A 14,964-nucleotide genomic window follows, 5' to 3' on the forward strand; every position below is an offset into this window, starting at 1 on the left:
TTGTTTTACTTTGATTTCAATTGAGAAAGTTCACAAAATAAGATTTTATCTTTGCTTTTTAAAATTGTTTAACAACATGCGTTTCTGAAAGTTAACAAATGCAGTGTCTACTATTTTATTGTATCTACTATTTGAAAAGTTATCGAAATAAATGTATAATTGATTTGAACTTTAACAGTCGTTATGATACAAAACACAACCGTTGTGTGTTTGTTCTCAAAAACGACATTTCCCCTTCCCTACTCCGGGATCCAACAAAATAAGATGAACGACTGACTTCGTCACAAAATGTTTTACTGTCATAATATGGATCATATTGAAAGATGCAACCTGTCTATTTTTTTTTGGAACAAGAGAAATGTTGTATGTTTAGCTGTGACATGAATAGATACCAGGCATTTAGTTTTTCTGTTTAAATGTTAAATGTTCAAAGCTCTTTTTTCGATTCTGTAAATACACATACTTTTACTACCACATGACAAGAAGTCTTCAAGTTCTCGTAAAGGCAACTGTACTCTCCACTGTAGTCTTCCTTGACGTTTTTTATCGTTAAAGTGTACTTGAAAAAAAATTCTTCAGTCGTTTCATTTGCTGTGTGAATGTCCCTAGAAAGTTCTTGGCCATTTCTACTCCATTTGACCTTAACATTGGCATTCAACTTGCATGTAAGTTGTAAACTGTCTCCTTTTACTACCTCTAAATTTTTTAGACTTTCAATTACTTTGATATCTGCAGAAAGATATAAAACATATATTCATTTCAAATGTAAATCTTAACATTTTATTGAATGTTGGTGTTTTACGCTACTTTCAACACTTAAAGTTACATCGTTGTAGTTTATTGGAATGGAAACACCGACCTTTTGAAGGAAAACTAGCACTCCCGGTCAATAGTTATCAAAGTGTACCAGGTTTATGATGTAATACGACAGACGCGCGTTTCGCCTACATAAGACTCATCAGTGACGAAATCTAAAACGATTTCTTTCATACTGAAAGGCAAGAGAATGAATCCGGGACGTATTGGGTAGCCAAAAGTTTTGTGTTACATTGCATTTACAAAAAAATGTAAAAACATTTTGTCTAATTTCTGAACATCATGTTCATAGTTAAGTTTCTGTTGATTTACATTATAATAAAATGGATAACTTGCTAAAATTGTATGAACAATTTTAAATTGAAATTTTGTAGAAAAAAAAATGCATATTCAAATCTGTTTCGTATTAATTACGGGAAGATACAGATAATTCTTTATTATTTTCCAAAAGTCATTTAAAAAAATCATTCATGATTTTGGTTTCTTTTCATTTTATTTATCAATTCATTTTCAACATTTTCCAGTTTGGAACTACCTCCTATCATACTTTTCCATATATATGAAATTATCGTTAAATTACACAAAATTCTTCTTAATGAGTATGAATATTATACTTTGTTTTAAAATTCTTCATATGAGAATAAATAATTATTATCTAACACCAGATCATTAATAAAGAATATACCATTTTCAATATATTTGTACTGAAAAATCATTTTGCCATCCATTTTGATGATTTGGTTCAGCCGTATGGACTGGGTCAGGATATCAATATTATTTTCAACTTTAAGCTTATTTTTTTAACTTTAAAAAATAACAAGGATATCATGCCACCCGGGATTGATTTTTTCAGCTAAATAAAACAATCTATCTTTACCTAAATGTACAGTTCTATAGTGTTTGGTTTGATATTGAAGAAATGAAAGTTATTTATTCAAAACGATGGCTTTTTGTTATTACAGTCAGGTGAACAACCCATTAAGCATGTGTGCACAATATTCCTATCAACGGACGTTACACCAAAAATTCGTTCAATTGAGGTTTTCTTAAATATTGACGTCAATTAAGTAAATTTGTAAGTTTCTATCGATTTTTTTTTATATGTCGTTGGTTGATCCTGTCTCTTATATTGTTTAGGTCTTTTAACCATGAAAACCTCAATTTGTGGATATCGATTGTATCAATAATATTAAAGGATTCGGCTTCACTGGTACGCGAATAAGCTTCATCAAGATTTACTAAAGTACCAAACTAAAACATTTTGTACACTTGTACTTTTAATTTGGTGACTGTACCATTTTAAAGGGACGACTTTAAATGATCCATTTCGGGGAACTTCCGTAACATAATGAAACATTCGCCTTTTTATATAGGGGAATATCTTGGTGTTTCCAAAGTTGTCTTTGTAAAAGTTGTACATAGTTCCTGTAAGGAGATATTTTTTATAATGTGATTTTATCATGCTGTAAACGCTAAAAGCTGAACACGATTAATAAAAATAGCAAAATTTAATTGGGTCGAATATCTGTTCCGAGTCTATCAACGTGCACGATATTTTGTTCGACAGCCATTTCTTTCCTACTTCAAACTCACGATTTGTTTTGATAATCAGGAACATTCAATTTAACCCCAACTACCAGATGTATCTTCAGAAAAAAGCGTTTTTCAGATTTTTCGACGTTTTAACCAATTGAACAAAACGAAAACCGTTTTGTAATATTTCGTAGCATTTTATTCCTTTCAGACATGTAATAAATAAAATGAAAAAAATATGCATTAAAGAAAACTATCATTTATTGCTTTTACAAATGTAATAAATTTGGATAAAATGACTTCCACTTTAATAAAGGCAAATGTAGTATACCGTTGTTCGAAATTCATTAATCAATGGAGGAAAAAAACAAATCCGGGTTACAAATCAAAACTGAGGAAAACGTATAAAATATAAGAGAACTACGACACAACGTTAACAGAAAGACAGCATTAAAATGCAACACACAAAAATGAACTAAAATATAACAATGGTCATTTTCATTTTACGAAAAAAAATGATGGGTTGAACCTTGATTTGTGGCATGCTAAATCTACCGCTTTAATGGCAATGTTAATTATGAAATTAAAATGAAAACATTACATGACAGGACTACAATACAAAAAATTGGTGAAAATATAGGACAGAGAAACAAAGGAATAATAGCCAACAAAAGGTACTAGGTAAAAAAAAGTAAATACGCCAGACGCGAACCATGTCCACACAAGACTAACCAATCCGCTCAGATCAAAAATTGGAAAGTCCAAACAAGTACAAATTTGAAGATTACTGAGGACCAAAAGTTCCAAAAAATTGTGGCCAATACGACCGGGGTTGTCCGCCTTGTTATTGTCGTGGGATTTTGTCTGATGCTCGGTCCCTCTCTGTGTGTGTAACATTTTAGTGTTATGTCGTTGTTCTCCTCTAATATTTAATGCGTTTCCCTCGGTTTTAGTTTGTTACCCCAATTTTGTTTTTTGTCCATGGATTTATGGATTTTTGAACAGCGGTAAACTACTGTTGCCTTTATTGGACAAGAACATCCTTATTAATACTTTTGCAAACAGTAAATTTTATAAAATGACTATATATTAGATATACATGATTAAACTGAAGTGGTGACTAGCTACAAAATGAAAACGGATACATTACAAAATACACAAAAACGACCGTGTAGAGAATATTTGATATAATCTGCATTTTTATATACGTACAATAAGGCAGATATTTTTATTTTTGGTATTATCAATGTCATTTCAACTGATCGGTTAGAGTTTACGTTTTAATTATCATAAGGACAGTCTATTTGAAGAAATGTGTGAAAATGATGATTGCCGTTATAATATTAATTGATTTCTAATCCCATATGAGTGTCACCTAATGAATTTACTTCACTGGTGAGTTTATCCCGAAACACCTATCTATGAATAGACTTGTCTTTTATGAAACTTTTAAACTCCAAACAGTCAAGTGAAATAAATCAAGTTATAAATGTTCTTATTATCTTAATTTTTAGACATTTTCTGCTATATCTAATTATAAAAATTAACTTTCAGTCCCTTCAAGTAAACGAAAACGTCGTTGGGCATTTTTCTTATTCCAGCTAAGTTTGAAGCCACTGAAAACAACGGCTTATCCGCCACAGAAAACCGACACACGATCTTGTTCCTGCCAACTTCCAGGAAGATCAGAGAATAAGGATCACTAAAATGAGAGATAAAACAGTTGTTCAAAAATGTAACTTTGTTTTTTAATCCTCAAAATCACGAGATAATACTAAGCATATGACCCAGCTATAAGAATATAATTGAAAACGTATACTGATTAGTTTTGGATAGGGGTTAGTATTTGCAACATTTGGTTTTGTGGGTTTTTTTTTGTGTGGGGGGGGGGGGATTTTGAAGATTCAGTTTTCCTTCCAAGAGTTGTAGTAACAATGTGCGTGACATTTGATATTTATCAGGATGATCATTTGATAGGTACCAGGATTATGATTCAGCCCGCCAGACGCGCGTTTCGTCTACATAAGTCTCATCTGTGACGTCCATGCCAAAAAAGTTATAAAGGCAAACAAGTACAAAAGTTGAAGAGCATTGAGGATTCAAAATTCGAAAAAAGTTGCGCCAAATACGGCTAATGTAATCCATTCCTTGAATAAGAAAATTCTTAGTTTTTTTAAATTGAAAGTTTTGTTAACAGGAAATTTAAAAAAAAAGAAAAGATAACAACATAATTGCAATTCATGCCAACACCGAACTGCTGACTACTGGGCTTACTCCTCTGAAGTGATTTTTCTAGTCATCATTCCCTTAACTCATAGTCAATGACATTCATATTACAGAACAGACCAACCAATTTAACATATGATACCGCTATGTTCAGTATGATACGTCAAATACCGTATAGCGGGTTATTTTTCGCGGTTGTAAAATTTCGCGATTTACCTTGAATAAGGTATACTATAAGTTATCTACGTTCATATCCGTGAATGTGGATATTTTAACACCTTTTAGTATCCCAGTATCGAATGTGAACGTAGATAACGAATTTATCCCCGGTCTAAGTTCGAATCGGGCGAGTTTTATGGAAATTCGGGTACAAAGTGTTACATGAAAACAACTTTTTTTTCATTATCTAAAATAGTTTTATTGAAAATTTAAAATTTTACATATTTTTTACGGGGTGTAGGTACCTTTGGTAGAACCCTACAAGTAGTCAAATAGTTTTAACACGTAGACAGAGAGACTAGATTGAGTCAAATTTGGCGCTCAATATGTGAGAGATCATAAATAGTGTGACGTCAACGATGGTCATTTGCGTAGCTAGGTCAGTAGTCCCATTACGGAAAATCTGGCAGTCAAGTGATGCATTTAATGAAATGCGTGTAAATGATTGGCATATTAGGACAAAGTCGTTAATGAATTAAAAACATGTAATTACAAAAATCATGTATAATCTACAAAATTCAATAGTTCACAAGGAGCAATCATGGTACTAAGGAAAACTTGAGTGAAGTTCCCCGGGATAATGGTAAGCAACGTCCGGGGATATGGGTTAGCAACACCCAGGGGCTATGGGTTTTGTAACGACGTGCGTTAACCAATCAAAATCTTAGATATATACTAAGCCGGGGATAAGAAATATTTTGGCGGTTTTTATTTTGGCGAATTCAAAACTTTCATCAATACTTTTGTAGGTACACTTTTAAATTGGCGGAATTTATTTTGGCGATTTTGTTCTATCCGCGTAAATAAGCGAAAATTAACACCCCGCGAAAATAACCCGCTATACGGTAATTTATCACATGGTATATGTAAGGGATCTTATCTATCAGATAAAGTGATATTAGACACTCTCACACATATACACATTCTTTTGTTGTCAAATGGTGCAATATAATACTACCTGCTTTTATGGTACACTCTGTTCTGTCGTAACTACATTTGCATACATAATCGCCTGCATCCTCTGGCTGTGCTTTTATTATGATGAGCATACGGACAAGACCATTGTTCCTTAAGATATATTTTTGGTTTGCTGATATTTCGATTTCATTTTTGAACCATTGTACGCCATGATCATCGCTGACTTCGCAAGATAAAACAACGTCTGTTCCGATTTCAAAAGCCAGACTTTTCAGTAGTTCTGATGTAAAGTAATATCTCGCTGCAACTATTGAAAAATAATAACATAAAGAAGCACTATCTTAATTTCTATTCAAAGTTAAATTCAAAATTATTCACAAATTGAAAAACAGCTTTTGTTATGGTTCCTCGATCAGTTATATATTAAATATTTTTGCATTTTTTTCAAAAATATACTGAACGACTTTAGAAACGCAACACTCATTTTGTTGATTTTTTTTAACAAATCTTTTTTTATTCTCTTACAACTACTTTTCATGCTTATCATGCTTCTTTTTCCTTACAAAAAATCAAAATCTGACTTACCTGTGGTTATTGAACATACCGAATTTTTGAAGTCGCAGGAATTTCTTAAAGCGAAATTTTGGTCCCATGAAAGAATGATTCAGTTTTTTTGCTTTGTGAAACAGTTCTTTCAATCCTTTGCCTTACTTATTATTTTTTTAAATGTTGCATCTCCATTTTGCCAAGTCTGAGAAATAAAAACGAAACAAAGAAACTGAATTAGCCCTTAAGAATACTGCAAACATGAAAACATAAATGTGCTGCAACCATACCGTATGACTTCAGAAACTCGTCCTACTGTACTTCCGACAACGATACAAGTAGACAAGATTTGTTGCTGGCCATCAATGAACAGATTAACGTGAAGTGACAATGAACAGAATTTGTTTATGCAACGTCATTTGCCAATCATGTTTTACGGCAGCAACGTCAACTGCTAACCAAATTGCCGAGTGCCATTGAGAACAGATTCATGCCATAAATGTTTCCCATGAACTGCATTGCCAAATAATTGACTGAAGGAAAACCTGTAAAGCCCTCAAGTTCCAACCGCATAATTGCCAAAACCAATTAATGGGTTGAACAAATGCAAAATCAGAAGGTGTAAAACAGAACCCAAAAAATTTCAGACAGAATTTGTTGATCTTTCTGACTATCATTTTGGCGTTTGTAACAGGCAGTCATCGCTTTTGACGTTGACACATTCATTCAAAAATAACACACAAATAATCTAGTGTTGCGTTTCTAAAGTCGGTCAGTATATATTCATCTGAAACTGTTTACCTTGGCATTCAAATGTTTGATTTTTTATACATTTTACACAAGTATTCCTCATTATAAATTGAAAGACAAATTGAACGAGTTGATATTGCTTTGTTTCATAAAAAAATATTAGATTACATACAAGTGTCATGCCTTAGATGGGGATAAATAAAGACAACAGTAGTTTACCGCTGTTTGAAATTCATAAATCGATTGAGAAAAAAAAAATCCGAGTCACAAACCAAAACCTAGGAAATGATTCAAATATAAAAGTAGAACCACAACACAATAGAAAAACAACACTAAAATGTAACACACACAGAAATGAACTTTAAAATAACAATGGCCATTTACCTGACTTGGTACAGGATATTTTAAGAAAAATTATGGGTTGAACCTGGTTTTGTGGCAGACAAACCCCCCGCTTTTTTAGCAATGTTATATATCATGATCATGACAACTTTACATGACAGGGCTACAAAACAAATAATTTGAATAACATACAGTCCACTTGTATGTTTTGTCCATCTGATGAGTTCAGCCTTTTTCAACTGATTTTTATAGTTCGTTCTTATGTTGTACTGTTATACCACTGTCCCAGGTTAGGGGGAGGGTTGTAATCCCGCTAACATGTTTAACCTATACAACACATTATTTATGTATGTGTCTGTCCCAAGTCAGGAGTCTGTAATTCAGTGGTTGTCGTTTGTTTATGTGCTACATATTTGTTTTTCGTTAAAAAATTTTACATAAATAAGGCCGTCAGTTTTCTCGTTTGAATCGTTTCACATTGTCTTATCGGGGCCTTTTATAGCTGACTATGCGGTATGGGCTTTGCTCATTGTTGAAGGCCGTACGGTGACCTATAGTTGTTAATGTTTGTGTTATTTTGGTCTTTTGTGGATAGTTGCCTCATTGACAATCATAACACATCTTCTTTTTATATAGGACAGAGAAACACACGAATAATAACTATCAAACGGTACCAGATTTTTAATTTATCACGCCAGACGCATGTTTCCCCTACACAAGACTAATCAATGACATTCAGATAAAAAAAAATCGAAAGCCAAAACAAGTTCAAAGTTGAAGAGCATTTAGGACCACAGGCTAAGGTTTGCTGCCTTGGATAATACCATCCTTAATATTTAGAATAATTCATACTTTTGCAAACAGTATATTTATAAAGATGACTTTATATTAGATATATCTGATAACACCGAAGTGGTGACCAACTACAGAATAAAAACGAATACAAAAATAAAACCTTAACCAGCATGTAAAAAGTGACAGCCGAGTTAGCCGAAGTGATCGACGCACAAAGTGAAGTCACTTTTGAATTTCTAAACGAATCCAAAAATAGGATAGAATGAGGATAGAATTCAAAACAACGTTTGTAATACTTATTTAACATTTTATTGATAACAATGAAAATTACATTACTAATTAAAATAAAATAGTGGTAGTAGTATCTAGCTATATCGGTGTTTCTTTTAAATCAAACTGTAAACCAAATATATCGTATAAATTAAGTTGACCCAAACTTAAATCTAATAGCTAAACTGGATAATTAATTATCGTTACCATAACACAAGAATACAACAGACTAAAGTAAGATTTACAACTACAAACGATACAAACGAAACATTTTACACAATCCGATAAGGATAACAAATATAACTTCACTACAAAGTACAGGAATTTGGAAGTACCGTAACACGTCTTATAGCAAAACGAATTCACACTCAGCAAAACAGTCACAATCGGGAATAATTTTGGACAAAGGCATATCGCATGGATCAACCATGCAATTCGTGATGGTGTCCGCAAAAATTTAAGGAGTGTCATTTTTAATCTGTCCTCCCCATAACTTTGTATGAAGTCTGTATAGTATGAACCTGCACGTGCATAACATATCAATTGACATATAAACATCATACGAAGAGTCAGAAGATATGTCAATGCTAAGAAATGGGAAATTGATAATTAGGAAGTAAAATAGTCCTGTTTAGCATAAATTTTCGTTTAGAGTCATCCATTTGTGTCAATAATGAGGTAAAGATCAAGGTATGAAGCAGTCCTTCCTTACTTTTACGTTCACTTGGATTTATGAGATGTAAGTATTGACTGAAATATGGGTTATTCAATGACAGGACATCATCAATATATCTGAAAGTAAAATTAAAGAATTTCGCAAGGTGCTTTTTGTTTTGTCTTTTAAAAAGTTCTGAATTAATTCTGCTACATATGAGTACAAAAACAAATCTGCCAGTAAGGGTGCACACTTAGTACCCATCGGAATACTGAATGTCTGTTAAATTATAAATCCTCAAAACTCAACAAATATATTGTCGATCAAAAGGTCCAGCATTTTGATAATATCATAATACTTCGGGGTTTTTTTTAAATCACTCTGGTTCAAACGAAAAATTCTCTGAAACTGACATCATCAAGATGCCTGATTTCTTGATTAACACATTGGTTAGGTTGTGGGGATGCGTTGTTAACAAACTATCGGCATTGGCATACGAACCAATTGTGCTTCTCTACTAGTCGACTTGTTCCTTTTTTCTGATGCAATCTAAATAAAATTAAATCCTTTAATTGCTCCTGTTCTGATATGTCGCGCATCAAGCCTGAATGCGCGACATATCAGAACAGGAGCAATTAAGCATTGATGCGTGACATATAAGAACAGGAGTAATTAAAGGATTTATTTTTAATTATATTGTTTCTGATGAGGCTGACATCATACATGAATTGCTTATGAGGAAAGAAAAATAGTTAGCTGCATCCTTTTATTGTACTTTCCGCTAAAGAGATGATTTTCTTTCACTAAATAATTCGAATACGTTAGATGCATTTAACTCATTGAACTAGAGATCCTCGATACAACAGATACAGTTAAGCGTGTCTCATATCTTTACTTCTAAAAACTGACAATGAGGACCGGTCGAAAACACCACTCTACTAAAAAGAGATGACTTCAGCTTTTCTTGATAGATCACGAGTTGGTTGACTGTTGTGGAATATCTGTTTCACAGATGATATTGGATATGTTCTTTGTGTCGTAACAATCCATTCTCTCTTAACGAATGTGATCTACCGAATAAGACTACTTACCGGGTCTGTTATAACATGTGCAACACGACGAGTGCCACACGTGGTGCAGAATCTTCTTACCCTTCCGAAGCACGTGAGATCATTTTTTGTTAAGGTTCGTGTTGCTAAGTTTTTAGTTTTCTACATTGTGTCTTGTGTACTATTGTTTGTTTGTTTGTCCTTTTCTTCTTTAGTCATGGCGTTGTAAGTTTATTTTATATCTTTGAGTTTGACTGCCCCTCTGGTATCTTTCACCTTCATTTACAGCTGCATTTCACGAGACACAATAGCAACCCAATATCTTTGTTCAAAGAATTATATATGTTGAGTACAACTGACTATGTTTTTTTAGGAAACATGGCGTAATGCAAATAAGGGGTTGATAAAGATTTTGTAACCGTAACTGATTTCATCTACGGAAAGTCTTACAGATTATGTAGTTGATAAAACCTTTGCAACCGTGATTGGTATCGATATCATCACAGATATCTAATAAAATTCGACTGTCATTGATTATAAAACAAGTACAATTTTCTTTCGTTTCCTAATCAGTTTTAATGAAGGTCCTAAATTACCGTTTAGAATTTCTATGTACATTTATAAAGCTTCGGTCACACCTTAACGGATAGCTCGAACGGATGCTGAAGAGATAACTTTGTTTTAACCGTTCATGTCAGTAAGACGTCTATTCCTATGTGTTAGACGTCCGTCCATATCCGTTTCATGTTTCATATCTGCAAAGCGTAAGTTTTATCACTCGATATCCGTCCTGTCCGGTGGAAAATTTTGAGCATGTTCAAAACTTTGAACGGACGTCCAACGGATGATGTGTCCGTTGAACGTTCGTTAGGCGCTCGTTTTGTATGACTCTTCTGTTTCGTTTTCGTTTTGTATCCGTTACTTGTCCGTTATACCTCCGTTAGAGGTCTGTCAAACAAATTCACCAACGGACGTGTAACGGACACAACGAATGTTAAACAAATGTGAGACGGATTTCTACCGGACGTATAACGGATAAAACGGATGATGAACGGATCTGAAACGGATAAATGCCAATTGAAATTTTGTGTCAAAAATGCCAATTATCGGTATTAAGATTTCTTCAGTATTCATATTCATACCCAAACTAAGAGTAACGACACGTCTTCAATATCAAGTATTGGTTTCAATATCAAACCAAAATTAGTAACACAGAAACTTTTTGAAACTTTTTGAACATCTATGCGATTTATATGTTTTATTATTGTCGCTTTTAATTTTTCCGTATATCTTGTTCCTCCGTTTTATCCGGTTCGATTTCGTTAGATGTCCGTTTTATATGGTACTCCATTGGATATATACCATCGACATCCGTTCTGTCCGGTACGTTTCCGTTTCTTCTCCGTTGCATATCCGGTGTATGTCCGTTATGCGTTCGTTACGTTCGTTTTATTTCGTCAGTACATCAACGGACTCCAAACGGATAACAATTTGGCCAACAGACAACTTTTATTTCCATCCGTTAGTCGTCCATTCGTGTTATCCGGTAGGGTATGATCAAAGCTTAGTTTAAGTTTTTAGTATATACAAATTACTTAATATTAAATCAAATTTATATTACACCTTTAAACAATTTTGTAACATTGATATGATTTTTAGATTGTGAATATGAAAAAAACATCAGATAGAAATGAAAAAACCGCTTCATCTGATTAGAAAACTGCATTTGTGTCAAATAGCATACAAATGGTCTACAAAAATGATAGGTCATAACCACGACATACGTACATTAGTTTGTGAGATCTGATAAAAGGTTTGTTTTGAAATTCACATAAATTTATTGATTAAATAAATGTATTGGTTCGTGCACCTTCAATAGATCAGACAGGATATTTACACAAATAATGAGGTATTTAAGGTTATTAGATTGTATCTTTTGTAGGTAAATATGATCATCAATAGCTTGGTGATTGAAAAACAATTGTGCTTACGTATACTGTTTTGGTAGTTGTTTCAGACAATTTAATTAAGAAATGATTGATGGATTCCATCGATTTGATGTACATTATATAAGTTTTTGTACTTATATCTTCGGATTTTGAATATTTGGCTATGAGCGTTTCCGGTGAAGGTAAATCCAGAAAAGCGCTTCGTACGCTTGAAATAATTAAACGCGCTGTTTCAACTTTTTTACAGCACAGCTGATGGACTATCAGTCCCCGAGGATATCATACGCTCAGTAGTCAGTACTTCGGTACTAATATGATTTATAACAACCCTTTCTTAAATTGTTCGTTTCTAAAATTTGAAATTAAGGTTTCAATTCCCTCAAGTAAAGTTGACCTTATATAAATTTGGCATTTTTTTTAGGAATTTTTGTTAAATAGCTCTTCATCTGTTTAGGTACTTTTACATCCTCGGATCTCTTATATTTGGCTTTGAGCGTTCCTGATGAAGGTAAATCACAAAAAGCGCTTCGAAAGCATGTAATGACATTATTAAACGTGCTGTTTTCTTTTTTTTCCATATTCGAATATACATAAATTAGGTACCACGAGCATAGACAATCTATTACAAAGGATTCTCCGCATTCGCTCATTTTTTTATGCTTGGTCGCTTGATCTAACATCCGACATCGACCAGGCATGTAAAATGAGCGAGTGCGGAGATTTAATTTTAATCAGTTCGACAACAATAATTACGACATATTTCCTAAATTTTTAGTTTAGAATAAGTATATTTATCATATACAAAACAAAGTTACGACCAGATCTACCTATCAAATGAAACCGAACACGAAAGACAATTAAACTTGGTTACATCACTTTTCAAAAAGAAATGCTAATGTTGCTTTAAAAAGAATGTATCACAGATCACAAAATGGCTAACAGATTCAACGCACCCTATTGACCTTTCGGGAAAAAAGTGCAAACGTAACCAAAGAAACATTATTGAATAAACATACAAACCGAACGTTAAGGTAAATACAATTTAGAACACCGATAAGATAAACGGACAGAAAAGGAAAAAATAATATAGTAATGTTATTCCTATATACGCAAAAAAATAAATTTTGTTTTAAATCCTAAAGGATAAGCTACAAGTTATTATATAATTAAAGAAATAGAATATCATTGAAGTTCAGAGAAATAAAAAAAAAATGAAATTGAATTAGTTTTTGAAATTAATGTAAAAGATTTATCGCATTGAATATAGAGTTGTGACTCTTATAGAAATTGACAAACACTGTTTGTTTTTACTTACGTCGAATGAAATTTACGATTCCACCATTATCTGTCTATAAAGTACATGGATGAACTCATCTTGTTCGTCATTTATTTCTATATACTTAAACAATTTTTTTTATCCCCGAATAAGGAGAAAAACTATCATGAATACTCAATTTTTGTTCATCAGTAATGGCTTTTCTGTTGTGCAACATATATACAATGTGATTCAGATTTTTAGAAAGCACATCAACAAATTGATCACTATGTTCTTTAAAGCAGTTGCTTATCCTCCCCATATTATTCTGAAATAATTGTATATATACGTCAGGTGTTTATGTCAAATACAAAATGTACATATCTTCTTTGGCACATTTATCTTTTAAATCACCAAGGATCACAGAAGACCTGAGCAGAAGACAGTGTAAATATGTCACGCATGGTATATATCTACACGTTTGATAAATAACACAGTCAATAAACAACAAAGAAATATATAGAACTCGATGCATATTTCCACAATTAAAAACCTATATGCAATTGTTCAATGGAGGATGTGTGTCCTTTTCGAACAAATATGGAACCAAAGAGTCCAAAATGGTATTACTTTATTTTCAGATTTCAAAAGGAATAGCGATGATTCTTGGAAAAGTAGTAGTCATGACGTCATTATGGCTTAAAATATGTTGGGTTTTTACCCAATATGTCAGTTTTTATTTTTATTTACACATTTTGTCAATATAAGATCATATAACGGAGTGCTATGCAACTGTAGTACAAATTATGCCTCAGTCACTCCAGACCGCTATCGCACCACGCTTGCCGCGATCTAAAATAAATTCAGAACGAGGTGAGGTCGCGATATGAACGACAGGAAAATGTAAATTTTCGTTTCATTCACGATGATAATACTTCCTTCTTACGCTTCTACAACGAACCCGCTACGATTATACCACGTTCTCGTCACGCTTTATTTGCGACCTCAATACGCGTATCATGATCTGTCTACGCTCACCACGTTCGCACTACGACCATACCACGATGTATTCGATTGCAACATGATCTTACTGTTGGATTTGAGGTGTATACTTCGCGTTGTGTAAAATAAGGTTTGACTCTCAATACAATACAAGTGTATGGTACAATTTTCATTCAAATTTAAGCATATCATCATAGTTGCAATATGATATAGAAACGAGACGTCAAATTGTTAGTGGCGACGGCACATATTTGAACGCATAATGTTTCCGCAATTCTCCTGCAATTATAGCATATATACGATCAAACCACACTCTTATTGCGATCGTTCTACGCTCTCAGCAATAATGTCAAATCGTGTTCCATATAAATCCGGTTCCGTTCCTTCTATTTCTCACTGGTACGTTGCGTTTTCGGAAACAGCAAAGTCATGAAACCAAAATCTATCAGAACTCGTGGGCGTGGTGGAAGTGGTAGAGGTTGAGGCAGAGGGACTTCTTATACTACCACTGATCCAGTAGAGATGTCGAACCTACCAATCCAAACTAAATCACAACCTATTGCTGGTCCATCAAAAACAAATGAAGGTGTTTCAATACATGAATGTGTGAATGACACAGATGTGTTAAGCAAGGTTGAG

At 33.3% G+C, this 14,964-nt stretch overlaps 1 long non-coding RNA gene across 1 annotated transcript; it reads right to left on the reverse strand.

The window, feature by feature from the left end:
- Positions 1 to 462: 462 nt before the first annotated feature.
- LOC134681934 (uncharacterized) lies at positions 463 to 13,632 on the reverse strand. Its single transcript, XR_010100723.1, has 3 exons — positions 13,384 to 13,632; positions 5,753 to 6,019; positions 463 to 729 (listed from the first exon to the last, which is right to left on the reverse strand). It is a non-coding gene; the product is annotated as an uncharacterized LOC134681934 (long non-coding RNA).
- Between the last annotated feature and the right edge of the window lie 1,332 nt (positions 13,633 to 14,964).

Source organism: Mytilus trossulus, chromosome 8 (genome assembly GCF_036588685.1).
Source record: "Mytilus trossulus isolate FHL-02 chromosome 8, PNRI_Mtr1.1.1.hap1, whole genome shotgun sequence".
Taxonomy (NCBI): domain Eukaryota; kingdom Metazoa; phylum Mollusca; class Bivalvia; order Mytilida; family Mytilidae; genus Mytilus; species Mytilus trossulus.